The sequence below is a fragment of the Gallus gallus genome, chromosome 5 (assembly GCF_016699485.2).
Source record: "Gallus gallus isolate bGalGal1 chromosome 5, bGalGal1.mat.broiler.GRCg7b, whole genome shotgun sequence".
Classification (NCBI taxonomy): Eukaryota; Metazoa; Chordata; class Aves; order Galliformes; family Phasianidae; genus Gallus; species Gallus gallus.
This window is the reverse complement of record NC_052536.1, coordinates 51,989,071-52,004,150: the sequence shown is the minus strand read 5'-3', so window position 1 is coordinate 52,004,150 and position 15,080 is coordinate 51,989,071. Positions and strand designations below refer to the sequence as shown.

Sequence of the window (15,080 nt, the reverse complement as noted above, 5' to 3'; positions counted from 1 at the left end):
GAACCTGTGAGAAGCGCCTCCCACTAGCCATCACTGAGCCAGGCCATCTAGCAGGAAGGATTAGAGCTGGAGAGGGCTTGTGAGAGCATCTGTGGTTATGTATGGATGGGTAAAAATAAGTTATAAATGCACAAGCTTCCAGGCACAGACAACCTCAAACTCCTCAGGGCTAAGAAACTTCCCTTACAAATAGGTTATTCCATAGCTCTCCATGGCATTAGCTACTGTCAAAGACAGGATACAGGACTAGATGGGCCCCTGGCAATTCCTCTGGAGAAACTGTATTTCCAAAATAAAGATCCTAAAAAAAAAATCCCTGTAACAAAGAAGAAATTATTGAGTTGTTTATTAAATAAATTCATTTGAATAGGGAGAACAGCAGATCCTTTGTTCTCCCCCTCAGTTTGAACTGTGGGGCTCGGAAGGGAAAATGAAACCACTGCTCCAGGAAGCAGAATAGGGTCCTCAGTGCTTGCTTCTAGCAGAATAAAAGGCCTATATTTAGAGGATTCCAAGTATTTGAGATATACTGAGCTGGTGGCTGTTTTGGGCAAATTTCCAAACCCATCTGATTTTCCACATAAGTGAAACATTTCAGTAACATAAGAAGTTGCAAAAAAGAAAAAAAAAAAAGAGCTGAAAATGGTGTTTTGCTATCTTTACAAGAGCTGAAAATGGTGTTTTGCTATCTTTACAACCCAATCTGCCATATTTAATACAGTTTTGAGAGAACACGTATGATAGGATTTGATGCAATTGATATTAAGCTGCATCTGATTTTAGAATGGGTGTATTTTCATGCATGTATTCACAAACACATAGGCGCAAACATGCTCTGAATGAGCATGTATAGATATACACTGGGTAGGGCATCCAGGCTTTTCTCCTGTTCATTGCTTGCTTAATTATTCATTCCCTCATTGTCTTGAGACACCTGTCTGTCTATCTAGCCATATATCTACCGATCTATCATGGATTGGCTCGGGTATATTACAGCATAAGATAGTCTCTAAATTTGTGCAGAATGTAGTGCCTTTGGTTTAATAGCTCTAATAACTCTATTTTAAGGGAGAAATACAGATGCATGAGACTCTGATAAAGGATGGCAATTGCAGTGCCTCGGTGAATCACTGTAACAGGTGCAGAGTCCTCTAGTCAATAGTTTGCAGATACCTTAGGCTGATACAACAACCATGCCAGGTACAAATTGCATCTTACTTTAAGAGAAGTAAGTGGTTTTTATAGCTACCTTTGGAGTATCATGGTGGAAATGACAGCAATTTCTGTTGTGAGCCTTCCATCACCCCATGCAGATCTTGTTTCCTTCCCTCCTTTTTTGATTGATCATACATTTTGCATAGACCATTTGGGTTTGTGATTCCTACACTTGTTCTCTATCTCAGAGTAAATCTTCACAGAGAGGAAAATTGCAGTGTGTCTTTGATTTCTGCGTCAGTTTTGTGTGGCCCAAAGGCACTTGTCCTAGCTCTTCAGCTCTTTTAGTGCTGCCTTTATTATGACGTGATCTTCCAAGTGAGAGCTGAAGACAGTTTTACACTTCAGATTTGCCTCTGTGCCTCGAGTTTTGTAATAGCCGGCCACAACTAAAGGCTTCAAACCAGCAGTGGACAACTTTAAGCACAGAAACTTAAGTGGAGTTTAGATGGCGTGACATAAGGATAAGTCAGACAGACTGTCACCAGATGCAATGTCACGAATGCCTGAAAGTCACTCACTCCTGAGAGGCAGGACGTGCTGTCAGTCCTTGAGTGATCTGACTGCTCATAGCCTTGCATACACGGTGCATTTCTGCAGAGGTGCCTCAAGCACTCATCCGCTCTAGGAGCTGCTTAGAGAAGACCCAGCTCATCAGACTCAAGGAAACTCAGAAAATCCCATGTTGCTCACAAACCCAGGGCATCACAAAGCTCAAAAAGAGAGAGTGATAGCACATCTGAGAGATGTGGGTTTCTCCTATGTGACCCATGAACAGCAGGGCATCAAGGAACGACTTCTAAGAGGCTGTGAAAAGGAAATGCCCAGGAAAGGAAATCTATTAGCAGGGGTACATATGTCATGGAGTTATTTTTGTTAATGCACATGTGACAAAGATTTTACCCTTTTCTTAGTTAGGAACCATTATGGGGTCACCACTAGCTAAATATTATCCTTATTTTATTATCCTCAGGATATACAAGTTGACATTTCCATAATATTCATTACTTTTGGTGCAGGGAAAAAAACCTAGCATAGGAAATGAAGAAATGTTGTTTCTTTTCTCCAAGCATTACTAAAATGTTTTGTTTCAACCTATTTTTAAACATTTTGGTAGTGCTTTTTTCAATATCATATAAATAGAAAACTCCACAAATTGCTACAAACAGCAACTTAGATCAAACCTGTATTGCTGAGTGATCTGAGGAAACATATACGTGGAAGATCTCTATTTTAGACACATTGAAGATTAAGACATGACCTCCAGCGCTGTTCAGTTGCAACCAGTTCCACAGACTGAGAGTGCTTAAGCTAAGCAATTACCTGTGTATTAACTTCTATTGAAAGGAGATGGATAGAAGTCAGGATAACTCCACCTCCTGGAAATCACTTCTTTGTGAATTCCTCGTCCTATTCATCCTTGTCAAAGTTTGTTCCATTGACCGTGTTCTTCTGAGGTTTGGCCTTTTAGACTCAGGAGAGGACTCTCCTGATAGATCCATCTGCAACATGTAATGCTTTTAGAGCCTTTCATGCTGCTCCATTTTCCTAACGTTACCTTCATTATCTTCTATTTCTTGACCTATTATTTTTCTTAGGAGGGATGTTCTGATTCTAATACTTCACAACCTTTTAAAGGACATGACCATTTATTTAAAGGCCTGACTCTTTCCTCCAATGCCACTCTGATGGTGATTTTGCATGGCCTGCTTGCTGTTGAATCATATCTGAAACAAATCTCACTGGCCAGTACTATGCTCAGGCCTAGAATGGCACCTTCCAGAAAGCACTCAGAGTGCTGCTCTCATCCAGCAGCCACTTTGCAGCCGTTTCTCACAGAAAGGGAGGTGTCAGCACTGACCTTGCACTGATGAAATCCTTGGCTGATCCCGACAAGGTTCACCTCCCTCAGTATTAGTGCTGAAGCTGACATCCTCTGGACTCCACAGAGCATGACTGGGAACAGCATGACCCGCACAGCCCAGCAGAAGGAAGCACATCAAAATAAATACCCTTCATCTCGTGTGCAAGGGCAGAATTGATACCCTGGTCAAAAAGCCAAGTGCTGCCACAGCAGTTCTTGGTTGTAGGCATGTGTTTATTGGCTTTAATAAAGTGTCAGAGAGTATGCCTATCCAGACTTCTGGAACAGATATTAAAACATCCCTTAAAATGATTCGTTATGTATGGTCAATGTGGCGTGAAAAGTCCAGGGTCTTAAATTTAATAGATGGGAGCAAAGATACAGAATGCCTTGCTTTGAGGTGTCGTATCACACCTGATACATTTACTTCCTGAAAAGGAGGGTGTAATCACTGGGCAGATCTGAAAGATCCTGATGAGGCCCACTAGGCTGCATCCTTACAGGAGGCAAGCTGTTCCAGCCGGGTACATCCAACCCTTTAATTTGATGAGTGCTCAAAACTTTGCCTGTGTACATCTCAGATCTCCAAAGGAAACTATTGGATCTGATTGATGAATGAGTCTACACAGCACAAGCCTAGCCTGAACCCAACTAGTGTATGTGAGCTTGGGACCAGCTTCATCTGGCTTTCTCCTGCTCCACTTCAGGAATATGCTTCCTGTGACAAAGTGAGAGCCCTTGTGATTGCAACATGAGAACTTGAGTGTGCTTGAATTCACTCAGAGTGAAAAAGGGAAGGAGTGATGGAAAGCATCACCTGTGCTGCCCTTATGGAAGTGTATTTGATGGAGCCATCAGTATAGAGCTGCTACAAAGATTTAGTGGAAACAGCAAGTGTGGAAAATATTTTCTATTGACGGAACAGCTAAGCTAACTTTATAGTTGAGACCTTACCTCTTGCATTATCTGACTTCTGGGATTTAAGCCCTAATCCTTTTCATTTTTTTCCTTCCAGTACCTTGTGGCTTGAGGTGCACTTGATGAACAAGGTTGAACTGGAATCTTTGAGCAGGAATCCTCCTAAGCCTGAACACTGCCTAACTGGTGAAGAGTGAAGTGGGAAATACATACTTGTGAGCTCTGGGGCTCCTGTGGCTGGCGGACACTGCAACAAGATCCAGCACAGGTGAGATCTCTCCTGGCTGCTTGAAATTGATCTAAATCTGCACAGCTGCTGAAGGTCTAAACCCACTCCATACTTTTACATTCATCTCTGCTTCAGCATGACTTCATGCTGCCTAACAAACCCTACAGAAACAATAGGATGGTTTCTTTTCAGATGGCTCAGCTGAGTGCAGGGAGGAGGCAGTGATGTCTAGTGAAGGTAGCTGCTATCTCTCAGCACAAGTCCAGTGCTCTGCAGCTTGGGACTAAGAGCTGCTGCTTGTTCCTGAGCTGCTAAAGAGCAGCATTTTGCTGCACAAGCCTTCATGTCAGCTTTACAGTCATGGTAATTTCTCCATGGCTAGCCCTCAGTGAGGCATGCGGTCATGTTATGCTTTGAACATAAGCTGATTTTGCTCTGGAAGTAAGATACCACATTTTTTGGCACCCACACACTGAGCACTCTCTCACACACATGCAGCCAGTTTTCGGCTTTGGATCCTCTGTGTTGAGAATAGTAATAGCCCATTTCCCCCCCCCCCCCCCCCCCCCCAGATTTGTTCACCATGGGTGATCAGCCATTTCCAGCTTCTTTAGAGACAAAACCTTTCTTTGCTTTAATCTTTGAGGGCCGCAGAAGTGACAGATCAATGAAAGATGGGAATGAAATGCTCTGCCAGCCTTCGTGCAATTACTAAGCACTACATTCAGAAGCTTTACTTTGACAATATATGAATAAAGGCAGAAACTGCATTTCACTGCAGATTATCTATCCCACATCGGGTCAGGACAGGATGTCATGATGCACAGTGCCAAAAAGAGCACAGCCTGACTTTGAGGCTGGAGTTTCAGAGTTGGCAGCTGAAATCCCATTTCATCACAGGTGGGAGAACGTTTTGTGGGAGGAGAGGAGACCCGCTGCATGCTGGATGTGGGTACTCACCTCACAGCCCTGTGGCTGGGGGTTGCAGCTCAGTGATCTTTAAGGTCCCTTCCAGCCTAAACCATTCCATTTATGAATCTGAGAGAATATTTGTTTGCATTGCCTGAGCAGGTAACATCTGCAGAATAGAGGCCCCTTTTACAGTGGTGGATGAAGGCTAGCAAGGTGACTGCTTCGGGAAGATGCTGTTGCTGGACCATTTTGCAGTTATGGACTGATTTGGGCTGGTATTTGACAGAGAAAGCAGTGGAATGGTGGAAAGCAGGGGCACATCTTTGGTGCTTATGCTGGAATGGAGGGATCCCTGTGTCGTATCCATCACAGCGTATGTATAATAGTGGTGGCCATTCTTATTCAGCTCTACAGGAGCAGTTCTCTTCTGGCTAATTCACCAGCTGTGTGCTAACTGGCAGCTTCTGGGGCTCACATGAACAATGGTGCATAGTGCACATATTCCATAGGATAAAAAAATAATAATCCTGCTTTGTCTCAGGCATAACTAGTAATTTGACCTTGTTTTTCTTCCACATTATAATGCTATACAGTATCTGAACACCATTCTAAAAGCTAAAACTCTGTTCTTTATGGGAAGCTTATAGAGGAGTCCCTGCCTATAGCAGGGGGTTGAAACTAGATGATCTTAAAGGTCCATTCCAACCCAAACCAGTCTATGATTCTATGATTCTAAACTAAATGCTTAAAGACGTCCCCTGGCCAGCCATCATCCTGAGTCAATATTGAAAGACAGAAGTAATTCATTGAAATACTGTTCATTAATTAGAGTGTGGCCTGGACCACAACAGCGTGGGTTCTGAACACACAGGTTTATTTCTGTTTGGTTACTGAAGGATTTGTGAAAAGGCTAGAGACAAGTTTAGAAGATGGCTCAAGAGGAAAGCTGCTTGCTGGTGTAAATGCATTTAATTATTGAGACAAATTTAGCTGGTTGGAACACTGCATAAATCAGCACATGGTCTGAAACTTTTATGGAAATAATTGCATGTGCCTTTGCAGATGTCGAATTTCTAAGCACCAGAGCTTTGGAGCTAGCAAACACGAAGGCAGACGTAAGAGGACCCGGCTGCTTTTAGGTTCCTGCTCAGGCAGACAACCGAAAGAGATTTAATTTCTCCTGCAGAAACTGAAACTGAGTGTCACTGTTGAAATTCCATACACTTCCCATGTATTATTCCTATGTGAAGATGTATTGTAGATAGTCAAAGAACCAGAACAGACAAGCTTACACTAACTCAGGCTACTTGACAAGCTTGCCAAAAACTTGAAATCTATGTGGAATATCTGATAACACATTATTAACACTGCAAAGTAGCTGAATATCCCATGATCTTTCCTTCCTCACCTTTCTCAGAATCTAAGTAGAGCACTCCTGTTCCAGGAGGTTTTCAGAGGCTGCTTCACGGTGTTGTAGATGAAATCTACCACTTTATTTTATTATTTTTTGTGATGTACTTCTTTGCAAAATAATAGGCAGTGGTAGCAAAGTGACGGTTGATATATGGTCTGACTCTGAAATGGAAGATGTACAAAATGCCTGACAGGAAAGGCCCATCCTTTTGTACTGCTGTGAAGATGACATCAGGTAATGCTGTATGTGTGCTTACCCCCACCTTGATGTAGGAAATCAAGCACAGGGATCAACTTACCATGACTGATTGCTATCCCATTTAAGGTTTCCTTTGCTGTCCAAATTCCTTAACCAATATTGCTTCAGCTGCTTAAGGAAAAGAAACATGAATGTTTGGTCTCAATTCAGCAAAGTACTTTAGCATTCATCTAAAACCAAATACCCAGGAAAGCTGATTTTCAGGGGTCACGACCAAAAAGCCTCACGAATAGGAGAATAGCTCTGTATTCGTCTGAATAGCTACCTCCTTCATTGATAGCTTTTAAGTCAGACCCTTGCTCAAAGCTTCCTTATTGAGAGAATTCCTGAGATGTCTGCTAAAGAAGTACCCACATAACCCATGGGGGAATATGGTCACCTGGCAGCAGACGTGGGTAAGGCTGCCTCAGCCAGTGGAGCCCTTTAGCAGAAACAAGCAGCTAATGCTTTGGTTGAGGAAGTGCTCAATTACATTGAGATTGCCTGGGGAGGACAGGGAGTCTGCCACCGGAGGTCCGTAAGGATGACCTCCAAAAACAGTGCAGTCAAGCTGATCCTTTGTGAGAGTAGGATGATGGAGCAGATGACTGCCAGAGGTCCCTTCCCAGGGATTTCATGGTCCCAACAGAGCTGTAATAACATGAATTTTGGGGTCAGAAATTTTACACCCCAGTTGTGTGCCCTGGAATGGAAGAGTGATAGGTAACTGTTAAATCAGTTTTTATTGATAAAACACCAACTATCACGTAATATTTTAATCTGTAGGTATGGATTTCACCATAAGATGGAAACCACTAGATTCTAAATCACTGTTTTTTTTTCAAGCAGTTTTCATTCTTATTTGTTTATAACCTGAACAATATGATCTTTAGGACATGATTGTAAAACGCAGTTTCCTACCACCGTAAATGTTGTGAAAAACACAGATCTGATAAAGCAGGTTTTATTTCTTTGTTGGATTGACAGCATGTTCCCTCACATTAGCTGATATTTTCAGATTGATTGCTAGCAAGTTATACATTAAAGGAACAAAAAAGAAAGAAAAGAACCTGGAGAGACTGATACCACACATCACATCACGGATACGCAAGGTGGCATTGCCAGGATAGACTGACTGAGCAAATCACCAATTTAATTTGGAATTAAATGCACTGAGGTGGATATTTTTTACAATTAGTGATGATGTGGCTCAAGAAGTAATTTATTCCTTCTTTCTGGGATAACTGATGAATTATGTGCTTGTGATGCATGTTGACAGGGTGTAGTCATACTTCTCAGGAACAGATGAATGGCTGAGAAAACCCTCCCTGCTACACAGTTATTACTCAGCTTGCATTCACATGGGAAATGGGTCTGAGAAGTGACTACAGCTTTGCTGCATGGAGAGAGCTTGAAAGCTAGCTGCTGGTTGCAAAAGAAGCAAAACTCCCTCAAACTTTCCTCACTGTCTTTTGGAAGCATTGTGCTACCAGGATAAAATTTGTCTGGTATGGGAAGCAGCGAGTTTACTCTTAACCCTGGGGAGAGGCAGTGCAGCCACGAAGAGTGGCTTCTCCCCTCCCATCATCCTGGGTGGATCTTGCACCCGGGTAGGCTGGGCCCAGAAAGCCTACTGAGTCTTCCATTATGTCCTGGAAGGCACAAAGGGACATGAAGGACAGAAAATTTGTCTCGGGATGAGGAGGATGCCTCAGCTCAGCTTGCTTGCAGAACTGTTGTGAGCACTGCACTGGAGACATATCACCAACAGACACATAGAGTTTATCTCGGTTGCATGCCTGCCATCTTCCTAGGTATTTAGGAACACATCTTGAGGGATACATGAGGTCATCTGGTGAGTCAGGGAAAGGCTATGATTGAGTGGATGCAGTGTGTGAACAGAACGCATCACTGTCTGTGACTGGCCAGCTTCCTTTTTTCCTCGGAATAGCATCTGAGAGCTGAATGAACCTCCTCACTTCTGGTGGGCTGACCTTGGGAGGAAGCGGTGGAGAAATCAGCTGGGAGTAACCAGCTATTCAAAACAGATCAAAATCCTAACCAAGAAACTTCCTGAAAGGGTTACGGGGAGAGGATGTGGAAACACCCAGGACATTCAGAACCTGCTAGCCAGCAAACTTTTGAAAAGAAACAGCAAAGCAAGGCGGCCTCTCCTCTACTAATTGAGAGAAATAAAGAGTTGAAATACCCCCTGGAACTGATGGAAAATCAGGTCAGAAACAGAAATATTCATGCATTCACTCTACTGGAGGGTAAAGAATTTCCAAACCCAATTTCTTTTGTGGAAACCTGACTTCCTAAGGCTCGGAACAAGATGTAGAGAATGTCCCACTGCATGTGGTGTGCTGGTTCAGGATCCCTGCCAGGGCCATCACTCCCAATAACGAGCAAAACAAAATTGAGCTGCCAAGTTTCAAATGTTCATGGGAAAGGCAGACTCATGACTGTAAAGAGTGCAATGAGGAAGCACAGGTTCATTTACTTCCAATTCAATCTGACTGTCCTCACTTGTTTTGCCGTTGCCTCAGATAACATGGTTTCTTGTACTGACACGGAGCCCAGTGCAAGTACACCCGCAATTTAAGATAACAGATGAAACTCATGGAAACAAGAAACCATCTGGGGCATTGTGGGCTGTGATGCCTCTGCTTGAGAAGTCCAGAAACAGATGTGAGACCCTTCTGTGGAGGACAGCCTTCAAAGCTACTCAATACATGTCCTTTCCCTGATATTAAATAATCTCTCATTCTTTTCTTCCCAAGGCTTTCTTCCCCATTCTTTCTTTTTCATGATTATAGTTTTCCTGTCAGTATTCTGACTGATGTCATCTCTTGTGGGCTATTGCCCTGATTCAAGCGTGTGGTTGTGCTTGAGACCTCCAGTCACTGCCAGGAAGCATCAGTGAGATTCTGGGGCATCTCCCAGTTCTGCTCAGCCCCAAAGCTGCCTTACAGAAGTGTGATCTTATGATTTCAGTGAATTTCTGCAATGACAACTGTTGGTGGCTTCCAGCTCCTCACTGCCATTAACCAGCTCATTGCAATGCTTTAGGCACCCAGACAGACCCTTCTGAAATGTTTTTGATGTCTTGATGTAATGTTGTCTCTTCCTCAGTATTTTAACTTTTGATTCTATGTCAAGTACATGAAAAGAAAAGAGAAGAAAACTCTCATATTATTTGTCTGGACAGGTGAGTCTGGGGCCATTTATAAAACTGTAAAAGATACTCCAAAATATTTAGGTTATTCGTCTGTATTTTAATTTAAAAATATTCACATAATAATATTACATAATACATAACAAAAATAAAACAAAGGATAAGTATACTTGTTCCATTATTTGCAGGCTTTCTTCTAAAGATACTCTGTGTGAGGGACCCCTGAGCTGCTAGGGCAGCTGGAGAGGTGTCTCTATTCTGACAGCATGGATGTACCCCAGTGCTCATTAAACCTGATTGGGTTTTTACTTTATCAGCCAAGGCCCTTCGGATTTTGCAGCATCAACAACTGTTTGAGTTCCCCCCTCCAACACAAGCCTCTCTTTGTCTTAATGTCTTCCTCCTGATGTGATGAATCACTTTGTGAAGCTGCTGGCCTAACTCCATTGCATATGGGGTGCTCAGGCCACCTCGGAGGTTATGAACTGGGAGGGGAGAATATATGAATGCATATGCACATGGTCTTCCATGCCCCAGGAAATGAAAAAAGGGCTGGCAGCAAACCCTGAGCAGCACCGCTGTCAGCAGCACCTGGCAAAACCCTTGTTTTCAGCTCGGGAGCTCACGTACTGCATGTTCCAAGGTGGCAGGTCCAGGCAGGAGCAGGGAGAGGTCTCACGGCCCCAATGCACCTAGGGCAGACCAAGCTGTGACTCAGTGAGCAAACACAGATGAGCAGTAAAGCATCAGGTGGCCTTGCTGCTAATCTCTGATGTGTCTGTTTGCTTCCCAGAGGATTGAGCAGTGAGGGAATAACCAGACAAGGCAAAAGAATGGCAGAAAACGTTTGCCTCCTTTTGATAAAAATGTATTTCCAGAACAACATCCCTCTGTGATGACATTCTTATAAGAAGGAAATAGTAAACAGAACTAGTAAACAAACCAAATTCATAAATCACTAAATAACAACAGTAATAATATGAGTATTTTCAACTAATACTTCATATTCTTTTGCAAACAAGAGGGGAGTATGCACTAGGGAATGGTGCTGCATTATCTAAAGAAATAGGAACTCTTGTGTTTCCCTAATTCTTCCTAAGTTGTGCCAGGGGATGTTCAGGTTGGATACTAGGAAAAGTTTCTTCTCAGAAAGAGTGGTGATGCATTGGAACAGACTGCCCAGGGAGGTGGTGGACTCACTGTCCCTGGAGGCATTTAAGAAAAGAGTAGATGTTGCATTGAGTGTCATGGCTTAGTGATACAGTGGGGGTGGGGTAATGGTTGGACTAGATAATCTTCATGGTCTTTCCAAGCTTAATGATCCTATGATTCTTTCTCTCTGGGGTCCCATCAGTATCTTGTTAGGCCAGCACACATGAGAGAGAGGCTCTGAAGAAATCCCACTGATCTCATGGTACAACTTATTATTTTGCAAGTAAGTCCAGCCCTTGGGACCTGAGGGTGCTTTCTTGAATAGCAGTTTCTTCCCACTTTGTAGTTTGGGACATGCTGTATAAACTCTGGTAGAGGCTGCATAACATGTTGGTAAAGACACACAGATGTAAGCTCCAGCTTACATCAGCGTTGCCATGCAGTAGAAAATACTTCCTCACCTCCAAAAAGGTGCTCCTTCAAAAGTGCAGTCCTTCAGTATGATTTCACATTACCTAAGCTGCTATTACTGCCCTTTGTGCAGTAATTGCTACCTTATGTGAAAAGGAAAAACAGGAAAATGAAAGAAAATCTTCTACTGCTATTTTTTGCTTTAGATATTTAGTATAATTTTTTAATACTTTGTGCAAAAGTTCTGCACAAAGTTGCCTGGCCTCGAGACACTGTGTGTTACAAGTGTTGTAAATGTTAGAGGGACCACCTGAGAGCCCCAACTGTTTTCACAGTAGACAGAACAATTGTCTGTAATGAATATCATTCAACAAATGGAATATTCAGTTTGTGAAGCGTCCATGAAGAGATTGCATTTTTCTTGAGCTGTTTGGTGAATCACTTCTGAAATCTTTCTTCACTGGCAGTGTTTCTTTAAGCAATTGGCTGGGACCATTTCACATTCAAAGTTCGTGACTTGAGCTATTTGTGTTAGGTATGTCTGTTCCCCGGTAGGATCCGTTCTCTGGTTAGATAAGTGTGCCTCTTGAAGTTTGAATTTCTGTTCTGAGTAATTCTGAGTAATCCTGGTTATGAATCTGAACTGTGATACTTTGAAAAAGTGTCCTAAAATATTTAGAATCTGTTTGAAAAAGATTTGTGCTTTTAGCAAGCGTTGGTAAAGCAGGGAAGACTAAAACAGCAAGCGTAAGGCAAATTCATAAAAGCATTCAAAGGACTATCACGGCCTCTCCAAGTTCCTATGGCCACTCCATACTTGTCCTGTGATTGCTGAGCCATGATCAGAAACATATCATCTTCTGCCAAACTGTGTTGGAGAACTGCTAATTATTTGAAAGGTAGAGAAGAAAATAAACCTTTGACAGGTAAGGTGTGAGCAGCAAATGATACTCTGGTGATGATCAAGTGCTTCACATGACTTATTCAGAGTTACCAATTACTTCACTCTGACCTTATCCAATAGAATCATTGAGGTTGGAAAGACCACTGAAGGTCATCTAGCCCAACCATCCACCTATTACCACCATACTACTAAATCACATCACTCAATGAAACATCTGCCCTTTCTTTAACACCTCCAAGAACAATGACTCCACCATCTCCCTGGGCAGCCTTTTCCAATGCCTCACATTGTTCACAGACATTCTGCTGACCCAAGGAGAACCTTCTTTGACATCTTTCATCTCAATCAGCAGCAAGGTTATTGTGAAAATTACCTCAGCTGAAACAGTTTACAAGCAAGAGATTAGCTGGAAATAAGGTCACCTGGGAAGAACACCCCACCTCCAAGTTTTCAAAGAGACTTCAAATCTTTGGCTGTAAGGGAGGTCCTAGTGGTGGGTGCCAACAGGAAAAGGTTTGGAAGACAGAGTTCGTGTTTCTGTTGGCAACATCATTCCAAAATGGCATAGGCTGCTAAGGATTGCTTTTGTTCAGGCTGTGCTTGATGTTTCCTCTTTGTGTCTCCAGGATGACGGCTCACGTTGAAGGTGAGTGAAGGGTAGAATCTGTGGGGTTGTTTTCTTCTCCTTGCTACTCAGTGGGATGTAGTGCTTTTCAGGAGAGGTATTTCTGAAGAGCTGAGAGGAAGGTAAGGGCTACAAATGGTGTTCGTATAGGCAAAGCAATCCCCTTCTCCATCTCACAACATTCTATGCAAATAGCTGCCAGCAAAATCTGCCTTTCGTGGTGAGAGAGCCGGAGGAAGGCTGGTGAGAATAAAAGTCATGGGCTTGTTGAACTGGAAAGAAGACAAAGCCTTTTTTAATGCTTGTATCAGTGTTTTTCTAATCAAGGCAAGAGGAAAGGGTTAAAGGAAGCCTTATCTTTTGGTTGCAAAAGAAGTATTGACAGAGACTCAAATAAGTCCAGAAAAAATCTCTTCTGGTAACAGCGTGGCAGAGAGCAGTGAAAATTAAAGGGTTTACAGAGTCTCTCATTCAGCCAGGAGTTAGTGTTAGCCCAGACCCTATCTGAATTAGCCTAACAAAGACAATGTGCTGTTGGCATCTATCATCCACCTAGGTATGAGCCCAGCATCTTTCCAGGAGAGTGAGCTCAGAGTACCAAGCAGTTAACAGAAAACCCTCAATTACAGGTGATCAGGGTTCAGCCCAGAGCTCCTACTAGTGGATGTATGATCAGTCTTCCTAAAACCAAAGGTCTGTGGCTAATAAGGTTTTTTTTTTTTTAAAAAAGCTGCTTTAGCCTATTAACGATTTCATAAATGCACGTGTCTGAGTAATGATTCCTGTGTTATGCCTTCCTCCCACTCGTATTAAGCCATCATGCATGGCTAATCTAAAACTTTGCATTAAGTCCTCCTGGTTTACCCATTCTGTGCTGAGAAATTGTGCTGGTGTTCAGCAAATCACTGACCCCTATCAAGTCCTTACAAGTACAAAATTAGTCATTTTATTTATATAAGTCATCCTACAGGCTAGATTTATAGGGCAGACAAAGTAAGTGCACCTGTGCTGGTCCAGTGGTAATTTCATCGTGTTATGTCCAGCAGGAGTCTGCTTATGGGCAGCTTTGAATGAGGTTTGGCTGGAATGACACAGCTGGCCAGCAAGAAGGGGTCAGCAGGAACAAGGCTCTGTATGAAACTGGCTTTTGTGGCTCTTCTATTTCTAATAACCTATACTAAAGAAAAAATAATAATCCTTTTTGAACAAGAGGGGGGAAAAAAAGCACTCATTGGCCGCATGAAGATTAACAGGGCAGTTTACCTTAATGGAAGGGAGGAAGCCTATTTATGGAAAGTACGGTGGAGAAGATGACTGTTTTTTCTTGGAGTTGTTTGCCTTGCCTCCCTGTTGTTCTTTTTTTCATTTCTCTAGAACAGGCTTAGGAAGTGGTACAAATCATGTTATTTGTTAATATGCCAGCCCAGTGAGGGGAGAAGTTTAGTGGCCTGTGAAGAGAATGAGCACAAATCCTGTGATTTGTTAATCGCGTCTACATGTGTAACTTCCAATGGCTATTTTAAATATTTATCTTCCTTCTTCTCCAAGGATTTCTGTTTGTTACTTTTAATTCCTTCCTGAGCCCAAACCTTTGGGGGCATAGTGGAGATAACACTCGTGAGGAATGATTTATGGTCTTCAACTTTTCACTTGGAATCTGGAAAAGCATCTCAGGTTCTCCATCATGGTGAAGGAAAGAAATAGTTTTGTTTAAGTAAGAAGCTTCACACAGCTTCACTTCTTTGTATTACTATGAGGAAGTGTCACTCCATGGCAAGTTACAACAGTGCTGTCTGCAATGGATCAGTCACAGAATTAGCCCTGGCTTGTCACAAGGTTCTGTTGAACTGATAAATGGCCGGTCTCAACACATTGTTTAGCAGCTATTATGCAAATTTATCAATAAATAGACAATTCAGCCTGCTTGACTCTTAGTCACCTTTTGTGTCTGCCCAGGAAATAGGAAATTACTTAATGAAGTTAACTACAGTCAGACTTTGATTTCTTTTTTTTCTTTCCTT

General features: G+C 42.5%; 1 long non-coding RNA gene across 8 annotated transcripts in view; it reads left to right on the top strand.

Annotated features, from left to right (window-relative positions):
• Positions 1-15,080, top strand: part of LOC101751780 — a 136,179-nt gene that overhangs the window by 95,924 nt on the left and 25,175 nt on the right. For all 8 annotated transcript variants that reach the window (XR_006939398.1, XR_005860200.2, XR_005860201.2 and 5 more), the window contains one exon: positions 4,095-4,265. This is a non-coding gene — a long non-coding RNA (uncharacterized LOC101751780). The remainder of the gene's footprint in view (positions 1-4,094; positions 4,266-15,080) is intronic.